At 36.2% G+C, this 11570-nt stretch overlaps 1 non-coding gene across 1 annotated transcript; it reads left to right on the forward strand.

Annotated features, from left to right (window-relative positions):
* Positions 1 to 8872: 8872 nt before the first annotated feature.
* On the forward strand, positions 8873 to 8979 carry LOC114237166 (U6 spliceosomal RNA). Its single transcript, XR_003622919.1, has one exon. It is a non-coding gene; the product is annotated as a U6 spliceosomal RNA (small nuclear RNA).
* Positions 8980 to 11570: the final 2591 nt, after the last annotated feature.

Below are 11570 nucleotides of genomic sequence, written 5' to 3' on the forward strand. Positions count from 1 at the left end.
CATTTACCATGTTGTTAAAATGTTCTTCCTAAGCATGACATATGACTATCATAGTCTACCATACGTCTGTACCACAACTCATTAATAATTTGCTTTCTGCCGGACACTTGAGTTCTTCAAATATTTAATATTATAAAAATTAAATTAGACTCCTAGAAAACTAATTCCCAATAAAGGCAGAAATCATTTTTACAGTTCTTGATGCACCTTTCCAAACTGACCTCATCTTAGTCCATTTGGACTGCTGTAACAAATTACCACAGCTTATAAACAACAGAAATTTATTTCTAGCAGTTGTGGCACCTGGGGAGTTCAACATCAAGGCACCGGCAGGTTCGGTGTCTGGTGAGTGCCCACTTCCAGGCTCATAGATGGCTATGTTTCTTCACTTGGCAGAAAGAGGTGAAGGAACTCTTTGGGGCATTTTTTATAAGGATACACAGGCCTTTCATGAGGGCTCCACCCTCATGCCCTAACTGCCTCAAAGTCTTCACCTCCAAATACCATCACACTGGGGATTAGGTTTTAACATATGAACATTCAACATATAGGGGAATGTTTAATTGAATTATGGCACATATGCTCAATGAACTTGTGATGCATGCATTTTAAAATATAATGAAATCTTTGTGGAAATATGAGAAAACAATAAGATGTTATTTATGTTTAATTAAAATCATATAAATATGGTATCAATATATATGCAGGATGGAAAAGGTCAAAAGGAGAAAAGTTGCTTTTGTTGTGTATAGAGGTAGACACTGCATTTATAATATAATTTTTCTTTTCTTTTTTTAATTGCAGGTAACATTTATTGAACATACCATATTTCAGATATTATCTCTGCCATGCACAAAGCACTTGTCATGTACTATTTAGAATATTTTTCATGACAACTCTATTATATTGTCGCTATCATTGTATCTATTTAAAAGAGGATGTAATTGAGGCTCAGAAAGGCAAAGTACCTTGTCTAAGGTCACTTGGCTAGTAAAAGGCAAATCACATACTCAAATTCAATTCTCTCTAATGTAAGACCTGGTGCTCTTAACCACCATACTATGTTGCTTGAATTCCTTTTATATTTTAAGCTGCTAATTATTTATTTTGTATTGTGGTAAGACATTTAACTTGAGACCTACCTTCTTAATAAAGTCTAAATATACAATACAGTGTTGTGAATATAATTTTTCTTAAGTTTATCTTGATTTGTTTCCTCTTAATTTTCAGCCCTATGAGACTTCATCCCCAAGCAGAATGGTATATAAATGGTTCCCTAACTGAAAGGCATATAGTAGATGTTTTCAGGGTAAGGTCAAGGTCACAAGTAATATGAAATCTTCACATATGACCTCAACCTGGGAGAGCCAAGGAAATCAGACAGCAGTTTGTTTTTCAAGTTTCAGGAAAAAAAAAAAAAAAAAACCACCTTTCTAGTCAGTTGAAGGAGGAATCCTACAGGCCTGGAGGAGCTTCACACAGATTGGAAAGAATGTATTTGGCCAGAGAGTCCCTGGCCTGAGTAGCTGATTTTTAAGGAGAGGAAAGGAAATCCCAGATAAAACTGCAAAAGCAGATGTCACAGAGGACAATAGATATGAGAAAAAGAAGCAACGTGGTATGAAGTATCACAGGAACACTCAGATAAAAATATGTTCAGAAATATGTCTTATAGCTACCTTGTGGACATGCCAACACATTCAGGACAAGGATCAATCAAGAGAAGGAATAAAGCACAAAATTGTCAAATAAAATTTCAGAGGTATCAGTGCAGCTTGATGGAGTGGGTATCAAGGACAAAAAAATGACAATTGAAAGTTAAGTGTATTTAAAAGAAATAGAAATATAGAAAAAATAGAAGAGGAAATGAAGTAGGAGAGTATGTCTGGACAGCAATGAGTAGTAAGGTAATTGAGAACCTAAAGTGGTATAAAATGAAAGAGCAAAGGAGAGAGGAACTGATGTGATACTGCCATAGAACTAACACCTACCACCTGGTGAGAGGGAGGAAATTTATGATGCTCTCCTGCAAAGCTGGCCCAGGACTTTGAAGCCTGGGGGACTCCAATATTTCTCAGCTCTTCTGGAAATCTCCATTTTTGAAAAGCAGAACAACATACTTAACTTTCTTGGACATCATCTCCCGAAAGGCCAAGGAAGTAATGAAGGAAATAATGACATCAGACTCAGTTGGGAGCAAGAAGGGAAACATTAATATCAAAGTGGATAACGAATTGGGAAAAGTGAGTTTTTAGGGACACTTGATATAGTCACACACTCTAGGCTTGAAATAGGCTTTTCGAAAAAGTTTAAAAAGTAGAGCTTGTCATCTGAAAAATGAAAGAGGCAAAAATGAAATTCTGTTCTACAAATTAATACGGAAACTGGCTGTAAGTCTTGTCCCAGCCTGTCCCAAATTTCTACCAAAATCCCCATGAAAATACTCACAACATAAAAACTCACAACAAAACAAAAATGGAAAGAAAATATATTTCTACAACCTGGTAGAAATTTCACTTGTACAACAGCTTTTGGATCTGGATTAGGAGAGGAAAAGTCATGGGCTGTCTACGTGTGACCTCACAAAAAGGCAGAACAAAGGTAGGAAGACACATGTGTCTACTGCACAGCTGCCTCCTGGCCCAGAGATGTGGGCATCAGATAGAAGTTGAAAGCTTGTACTGAGGGACAAATGGCTATGAATTGAACTCCACGCTGTCGACTTAGTATTTGGCCAAGTCATTAACTTTCCTGAGCCTTGGTTTCATCATCTGCAAAATGGTATTCATATAGTACTTTCCTTAAAGAGTAGCCATGATGATTAAATTAGAAGAACTAATTCATGCAAAACACTAAGCATAGTGTTTGGAACATAGTAAACATTCAACAAATACTTATTATTTTTACTCCATCCTTTTGGAAGCTTGACCTCCCAGAGAACAGGAAGTTTCCCAAGGTGGTGAAAAGGAAGTGGAAGGAGGAAGGGCAATCACACATAAGACCCTAGGATATGGAGTCCCCTCCAACACTGTAGAGAGGGGAGGAAAGAGGAACAGCAGGTCTTCCGGAGTAGTGCAGCCTTTGCAGAGAACCAGTGGGCAGAATAGGAAAAGAACTTCCCTCAGTAGATCTTCATCAGATAAAAACCTGACACACAGAGGAAACTGAGCTGGGTTTGAATGCTTGTCAGCCAAGTCAAGGGTTGTCAGATAAAACAGGGAGCCAAATTAAATTTGGATATTGGATGATTTTTAAATTATTTTATCATAAGTATATCCCATACAATATTTTGGAATGTATTGACAGTAAAAAATTTTCATCATTTACCTAAAGTTCAAATTTAACTGGGCATCCTGTATTTTTATTTGTTAAATCTAAAGACTCAAATTTACCCTCTGGCTGCAGTTATTAGGAAGAGGCTTGACTTGCAATGAAATGGAGAGTGAATGAAGCCACAGGAAATGCACACACTCTGACACTTGGTAAATGCTAATTGAGTCTGGGTCTCTCCTCCTCTTAAAATGAATAAATAGAAAATACAACAACAGCAACAATAGAGGGCCAATCAATGGAGGAGAAGGGAAGAAAGTAATTCTGAAGATTCGTGCAATAGAACTTTGAAAATATTAACTACAAAAGGCAGTAGAAAGGTTTAGAAATTGTTTAGTATCTCCCAGAAGGCTTGCATTTTTGATGAGGAACAGAAAATTTTAAAGAAGAGAAGTTTACAAATAATATTAACAAAGTGAAATGCAATAGACAATAGAAAAGATAGCAAGGCAGAATTCCAAAGAAGGTAAAATGTGAAGAACGAAATTTAAACAATCAGTTTTGGGGGCAGTAAGGAGCAGAATTGATGTTGCAGTAAAACAAATCAGGAAATGGGGTTGAGACTGGAGAAGCATCTCCATCCTTAGAGGAAGAGCATGGAGGTGAAATTAGGAAAAGAGAAAGATAGATATGAGACACAGAGAATGGAGATCAGATCTCAAACCATATGAAATCAGAATAATTACAGTACAAGCAAAAGAAAACACTCAATGAAAACATTCTCAACTCCAGACCAAGATAGTGACATTGGAGCCTCCTGAATTTCCCTCCTCCGATGGATGAACCAAGTATTCAGCCACATATGTAATAATTCCGTTTGAGAGATATCCAGAAACTAGAGGAATGACTGCATGCATAAGACAACTGAGAAAATATAATAATAAAAACAGGAAAGGCTGAGACACACTCTCACCATAACCACCCCCCTTCCACCGGCACAGTGCCATACAATTGGGAGGGAACCCCCAATGCCCAGCTTCTCCTTGAGAAGTGTTGGGCTTGAGCCATACATTTAGTGCACCAAATTTTAAGGCTACCACACAAGAGATAGGCCCCCAAATCAACTGGCTCTGAAAGCAATTGGGACTTGCATTCACAATCCCACAGAACTATAGCAAACAAAGAATCAGTTGTTACTGGGCACACAAGAACTCACTGAGGCTATTCCCCCAGAGGTCAGTGCAAAGGAAGTAGGCAAAATTGCCTATCTTCCAGTCTTTCCTGGAAAGGGTTTGACTACATACTTTACAAGCTGCTTCTTGAGGGTCTGGCTTCTAATTAGCAGGCATCTAGGTGCTTTCTGTGATCCTCCTTGAAGCCCAAAAGAGCTGGTGGGCACTTCCCCTGCCTTCTCCTCTGACTCATCCCAACAATAAAAGCAAGTTATTGGTATCTCCTTGGAAGAAGCTGTCCAAATAGCTAGTACCTAAAATTTTATGGCTGCCACCTAAGGGACAGGCCCCAAATCAAATGATAGCCAATGAGGACTGCATTCCAGAATCCGACAGGACTATAGCAAATAGGTGCAGGAATACTCCCCACCTCCGTGGATATACATGAAGACTTGACAGAGGCAGCAAGCAAAAATGCCCATCTACCAGTTTCTTCCTCGAAGAGTTTTAACTGCATACTTTCCTAGCTGCTGCCTGAGGGTCTGGCTTCTAATCATCCTGCAACTAGGTGTTGACTGCAATCCTCCTATTTGGGACACTGATGGCTTTTGACACATCTTCAACTACTGGGAGCCACTAAGAACAAATACAGCAGCTTGGACAATCACAAAGGTTTGAGAGAATATCAAGAACTGGTCCAGGCTGATTAATAAGGTTGACCTCCTACATGAGACCAATGTGTCAAAACTGGGAGAGGTGGCTGTTTTATCTAGTGCATGGAAACCAACACAGAGAGTTAAGGAAAGTGAGGGAACAGGGGACTATGTTCAAAACAAAAGAACAAAATAAATCTCCAGAAACTGATTTTAATGAAATGGAGATAAGTGATTTACCCAATGGAGAGTTTGAAATAACAGTCATAAAGATGCTCACCTAGGTCAGAAAAGCAAAGAGAGAATTTTAACAGAAATATAGAAAATATGAAATAGCACCATACATAAATCATAGATCCGAAGAATACAACAACTGAAAATTTTAATAGAGGAGTACGACAGCACACTAGATCAAGTGGAAGAAAGAATTAGCAACTTGAAGACAGGGCAGTGGAATTCATCCAATTAGAGGAGCAAAAAGATAAAAGAATGAAAATGAATGAAGATAGATTAAGGGACTTATGGAACATCATCAAATGGATAAATATGTGCATTATAAGGGTCCCAGGAGGAAGAGAGTGTGAGAAAGGGCCAGAAAGCTTATTCAAAGAAATAATGGCTAAAAACTTTCCTAACCTGGGGAAAGAAACAGATATCCATATTCAGGAAGCCCCAAAAGTACTAAATAAGATGATTCCAAGAGTCCCACACTGAGACACATTAATGGATACACAATATACAAAGACATAAATTTTGACACAAAAACCATAAATGTTGAGGGGGGTATAAAAATATAGAGCTTTTGTATACATTCAAAGTTATCAGCTTAAAACAGACTGTTATAATTATAATGTATTTTATGTAAGCCTCATGGTAACCAGAAAGCAAATCCTATAGTAGATGCACAAAAGATAAAAAGAAAGAAATCAAAGCACACTGCTACAGAAAATCACAAAGGAAGAGGGAAAGAGAGGAAGAAAGGAACAAAAGAACTGCAAAACAGAAAACAATTAAGGAAATGGCAATAGTAAGTCCATATCTATCAATGATTACTTTAAAAATAAATGGATTACCTTCTCCAATCAAAAGACAGAGTGGCTGAATGGATTTTTTTAAAGAGACCCAAATATATGCTGCCTACAGGAGGCTCACTCCAGCTCTAAGGACACATACAGATTGAAAGCTAAGGGATGGAGAAGATATTCCATGCAAATGCAGACAAAAAGAAAGCAGAAGTAACTATGTTTATAGCAGACAAAATAGCCTTAAAGCCAAAACTGTAATAAGAAACACAGAAGGTTATTATATCGTGATAAAGGGGTCAATTCATCAAGAGAATATAACAACTGTAAATATTTATGTACATAACACTGGAGCACCTAATTATATAAAGCAAATACTAACAGATCTGAAAGGAGGAATAGACAACAATGCAATAGTAGTAGGGGAATTCAATTCCCCACTTTCATCAAGGGACAGATCATCAATAAGAAAACATTGGACTTAAATGACATGTTAAACCAGCTGGGCCTGACAGACATATCCAGAAAATTTCATGCAACAGCAGCAGAACACACATTCTTCTCAAGCACATATGGAAGATTCTCCAGGATAGATCATATATTAGGCCACAAAGCAAATCTTAATAAATTTAACAAGATTGAAGTCATATCAAACATCTTTTCTGAATACAATGGTATGAAACTAGACATCAGTTACAAAAGAAAACTTCAAAATTCACAAATATATTGAGACCAAACAGCACACATCTGCATAATCAATGAGTAAAAAAAGAAAGCAAAAGGGAAATTTTTAAAAATCTTGAGACAAATGAAAATGGAAACGCAGCCTACCACAAATTATGAGATGCAGCAAAAGCAGTCCTAAAAGAAAAGTATATAGCAATAAATGCCTACATTTGGAAAAAGAAATTGTTTATCTCAAATAAGCAACCCAACTTTAAACCTCAAGGACCTAGAAAAAGAAGAAAAAACTAAGCCTAGAGTTAGTAGAGGGAAGGAAATAACAAAGATCACATTGGAAATAAAATAGAGACTATAAAGACAATACATAAAATTAATGAAACTAAAATCTAGTTTTTTAAAAAAAGAGAAACAAAATGACAAACCTTTAGCTAGACCAACTAAGAAATAAAAGAGAAGACTCAAATATAATCAGAAATGAAAAATGAGACATTACAAACTGAAAACAGAAAAACTAAGGATCACAGGAAACTACTATGAACAATGATATGCCAACAAATTAGATAACCTAGAAAAAATGGATAAATTCCTAGAAACATATAACCTACCAAGACTGAATCATGAAGTAATAGAAAACCTGAACAGAGCAATTACTAGTAAGGAGACTGAATCGGTGATCAAAAATCTCCCAACAAAGAAATGTCCAGAATCACATGGCTTCACAGGTGAATTCTACCAAACATTTAAAGAAGAATTAATACCAACTTTTCTCAAACTCTTCCAAAGGATAGAAGAGCAATAAACACTTCCAAACTCATTTTATGAGGCCAGCATTACCCTGATACCAAAGCCAGACAAAGACACTACAAGTAAAGATAATTATAGGCAATTATCCCTGGTGAATATAGATGCAAATTTCCTCAAAAAATATGAGTAAACCATTCAACAGTACATTAAAAAGGATTATACACCATGATCAAGTGGGATTTATCCCTGGGATGCAAGGATGGTTTGACATAGGCAAATCAATAATTGTGATACACCACATTAACAAAATGAATAAAAATCACATTATCATCCGAAAAGATGCAGAAAAAGCATTTGACAAAATTCAACAGACTTTCATGATAAAAACTCTCAACAAATTAGGCATAGATAGAACGTACCTCAACACAATAAATTCCATAATAAATGCCACAGCTAACCTCATACTCAATGGTGAAAGGTTGAAAGCTTTTCCTCTAAAATCAGGAACAAGACAACAATGCCCACTCTCACCTCTTTTATTCAACATAGTACACGAAGTCCTAGCCAGAACAATTAGGCAAGAAAAAGAAATAAGAAGCATACAAATTGGAAAGGAAGAAGTAAATTTTTCTGTTTATAGTTGACATGATAACCCAAAAGACTCCACCAAAAAAACTGTTAGAATAAAAAAATTCAATAAAGTTGCAAAATATAAAATCAACACACAAAAGTCAGTCATGTTTCTATATACTAATGAACTGTCAGAAAGAGAAATTAAGAAATAAGCCCAGTTACAACTGCATTAAAAAGAATACAATATGTAGGAATAAATTTATACAAAGACGTGGAAGATCAGTACACTGAAAACTATAAAAATTGATGAAAGAAATTGAAGAAGACATAAATAAATGGAAAGACATTCCATGTCCATGGATTGGGAGGACATTGTTAAAATGTCCATACCACCCAAAGCAATCTACATATTCAATGCAATACTTATCGAAATTGCAATGGCATTTTTCATGGAAGAAGAAAAAAACAATCCTAAACTTTATTGAAACAACAAAAGGTCCCAAATAGCCAAAGCAATCTTTAGAAAGAAGAACAAAGCTAGAAGCATCACACTTCCTGATTTTAAACTATATATTACAAAGTTATAAGAATCAAAACAATTATGTTTGTGGTCTAAAAATAGAAACACACATCAATGGAACAGAATAGAGACCCTAGAAATAAGCCCATGAATACATGGTCAATTAATTTTTAGCAAAGGAGCCAATCATATACACTGGGGAAAGAAGAGTCTCTTCAATAAATAGTGTTGGGAGTGCTCGCTTCAGCAGCACATATACTAAATTTGGAATGATACAGAGAAGATTAGCATGTCCCCTGTGCAAGGATGGCACGCAAATTCATGAAGCGTTCCATATTTTTAGATGAACTTATTTGCAAAGCAGAAATAGAGACACAGATGTAGAGAACAAACCTATGGATACCAAGGGGGGAAGGGGTGGTGGGATGAATTGGGAGATTGGGATTGACATATATACACTACTATGTATAAAATAGATAACTAATGAGAACCTACTGTAGAGCACAGGGAACTCTACTCAGGGCTCTGTGGTGATGTAATGGGAAGGAAATCTAAAAAAAAAAAAGGGGGATATATGTGTACATATAACCGATTCACTTTGTTGTACAGCAGAAACTCACACATTGTAAAGCAACTCTACTCCAATAAAAATTAATTTTATAAATAAATAAATAAATGGTGTTGGGAAAATTGGATATCCACATGCAAAAAAGAATGAAATTGGACCCTATATCTTACATCACACACAAAAAACAACTCAAAGTGGATTAAAGACTTGAACATAAGTTTTAACTTCTAGGGAAAAAACGTACGGAAAAAGCTCCTTGACGTTAACATTGGTCTTGGTAATGATTTGAGGGGTTTTTGTTTGCTTGTTTGGCCGTGCCACACGGCTTGTGGAATCTTAGTTCCCAGACCAGGGATTGAACTCGGGCCCACAGCAGTGAAAGTGCTGAGTCCTAACCACTGGACCACGAGGGAATTCCCTTGGTAATATTTTTTTGGATTTGACACCTAAAGCAAAAGCAATGAAAGCAAAAATAAACAAATGGGACTACATCAAACGAAAAGCTTCTGCACACAAAGGAAACCATCAACAAAATGAAAAGGCAATCTATGGAATGGGAGAAGACATTTACAAACCACGTATCTGATATAAGGTTAATATCTAAAATGTATAAGGAACTGAACTAACTCAATAGCAACCCCCCAAAAAAATCCAATTAAAAGTGTGCAAAGGACCTGAATAGATATTCCAAAGAAGATATTCAAATGACCAACAGGTACATGATAAGGTGTTCAACATCACTAATTCTCAGGGAAATGCAAATCAAAACCACAATATCACCTAACACCTGTTAGGATGCCTATTATCAGAAAGACAAGAAATAGCAAATGCTGGTGAGGACGCAGAGAAAAGGGAACCCTTGTGCACTGTCAGTGGGAGTGTAAACTGGTACAACCACTGTGGAAACCAGCATGGAGATGCCTCAAGAAATTAAAAATAGAATATATTATTCAGTAATTCCACTTCTGAATAGACACTCAAAGAAATGAAATCATTATTTCAAAGAAATAGCTGTACTTCCATGTTAATTGCAGCAATATTCACAATAGCCAAGATATTGAAACAACCAAAATGTCCGTCAACCGATGAATAGATAAAGACAATGTAGTGTATGTATATACCATGGAATATTATTCAGCCTTAAAAAAAATCCTGCTATTTGTGACAACACAGATGAACCTGGAGGGCATTATGACAAATTAAATAAGCCAGACAGAGAAAGACAGATACTGTATGGTATCACCTATATGTGGAATCTGAAAAAGAAAAGTCAGATTCTTAAAGAATAGAATGGTGGCTGTCAGGGGGAAATAGGGAGAGGTTGGTAAAATTGTACACACTTTCAGTTATAAGATGAATAAGCCCTGAAGATCTAATGTATAATGTGGTGATTATAATTGATAATGCTGTATTATATAATTAAAATTAGCTAAGAGAGTAGAACTTAAATGTTCTCACACAAAAAAAGATAAATATGTGAGGTTATGGTTGTGTTAATTAACTTGATGGTGGGAATCCTGTCACAATATATACATATATAAAATCATCCCATTGAATACTTTAAATGTATTACATTTTTATTTGTCAATTATGCCTCAGTAAAGCTTAGAAACCTAATACACAGGCACAAAATAGATATCAATGATGACAGAAAAAAATAATTCACACCTGTGCTGGAATACTAGAAATTTTTAATGTTTTATATATTATATATTGTCTAATTTAATTCTCATTTAATTCTTAGACACCTTGTGAATTTATATAACCATGTTAAGCTAAACTTTTGGGATTATTCATTATGGCAACAGAATTAGTCAAAAATTTTATTGTTATACTTTTCAGTTCAGCAACTTAAAATACCCAATAAAAAGTAAACAGACATTCTCAAAAAGAAAAAGAAAAACTTTCTGAAGCTTAAAAACAGAGAGAGAGGGAAAAAAAAGATAGTGGTCTAGCAGGTACTTGCAAAACACTCAGGATGGGCTAAATGCCCTTCTAGATGCTTTACCAATGTTAACTTTTTTTTTTTTTTTTTAACCTGAAACAATGGAAATTTATCATCTCACAGTTATGGAGGCTAGAAGTTCACAACCAAGGTGCTGGCAGGGCCCTGGTCCCTCTGAATGCTCTAGGGGAGGATCTTTCCTTGCTTCCTCCTAGCTTCTGGTGGTTGCTGACAATCCTTGCTATTCCATGGCTTGTAGTTGCATCACTCCAATCTCTGCCTCTGTCTCCACGTGGCCTTCTCCTCTGTCTGCCACTGTGTCTGGGCCTCTTGCCCTTTTCTTATAGTGATACCATTCTGGACGTAGGGGCCAGTCTATCCTCACAACTACCCTCTGAGATAGGTACTATATCAGCCCC

The sequence above is a fragment of the Balaenoptera acutorostrata genome, chromosome 6 (genome assembly GCF_949987535.1).
Source record: "Balaenoptera acutorostrata chromosome 6, mBalAcu1.1, whole genome shotgun sequence".
NCBI classification, from domain to species: domain Eukaryota; kingdom Metazoa; phylum Chordata; class Mammalia; order Artiodactyla; family Balaenopteridae; genus Balaenoptera; species Balaenoptera acutorostrata.